General features: G+C 40.0%; 1 pseudogene; it reads right to left on the reverse strand.

Moving 5' to 3' along the window:
• Positions 1–235: 235 nt before the first annotated feature.
• On the reverse strand, positions 236–667 carry LOC149832432 (mannose-specific lectin pseudogene; annotated as a pseudogene).
• Positions 668–981: the final 314 nt, after the last annotated feature.

A 981-nucleotide genomic window follows, 5' to 3' on the forward strand; every position in this document is an offset into this window, starting at 1 on the left:
ATAAATCCACCCTTGTTACAAAAGAAACACCCTAACCACAAACATATATATATATATATATATATATATATATATATATATATATATATATATATATATATATATATATATATATATATATATTGCCAAAGACGGACGTACGTAGAACAACCATATAAATATATAGCAAGGCCAAACACAAGCCTTGCAACTATGTGTGTATCAACTCACTTGGGTTGCCAGGCTAAGAAGCTCCCTAGCCAACCAAAAGGGAATAGTACCTCTTTGAGCTAGCCATGTCATGACTGGTGCAACCAATGGGGCCATAGATGATGCACGCACCATCCCTTTGCAGCAACACAACATAATAACCTTTCACACCCTTTCTACCCCTCTGCCATATGGGCTTATTCTGGCCAGTAAATATGGTGAACAGTCCATCGTTGCTCAAGGTGCAATAGCAATTCGTGCCGAGTCCTTCGGTGCCGGATCTGTAGATGACTGTGGTGCCCTTAAAGAACACCAGATCACAGTCGTTCTGCATCACCAACTTGTAGTCGTTCTTAGAGAGATAATCCCCTGAATTCAATCGTTCGCCGCTGTAGAGGGCGTCATCAGCGGCAGAAATCGATCCAAAAATGGCAGTCAAGAAAAGCAGAAACAAGATCTGGTGAGCCGTGGAAGCCATGTGGGTGTGCATCAGTAAGGGGATCTAATAGTGTCGTGTTGAGGGAGTGCATTTATAGATGAAAATATCAGCAATGGCCGTCCTTTTCCTAAACAAATTCTGGAGAAAATGGGTGTGATTTTGATGCCCATTACACAATTTGAGCTGTTTGGGAGGCATTTGTGCATCCAAGCTCAAGTACTCGTCTCATCTTTTTTTTTTCTTTCTTTATTTTTGCGTAGAAGTACACACATCTCGTTCACATGAGAATATATGAAAATATTAGATCGACTTTGAAAGTATCTAACATATTCATGTCGGAGCATTTACAAGTT

Source organism: Nuphar pumila, chromosome 7 (genome assembly GCF_984573655.1).
Source record: "Nuphar pumila chromosome 7, dmNupPumi1.hap1.1, whole genome shotgun sequence".
Taxonomy (NCBI): Eukaryota; Viridiplantae; Streptophyta; class Magnoliopsida; order Nymphaeales; family Nymphaeaceae; genus Nuphar; species Nuphar pumila.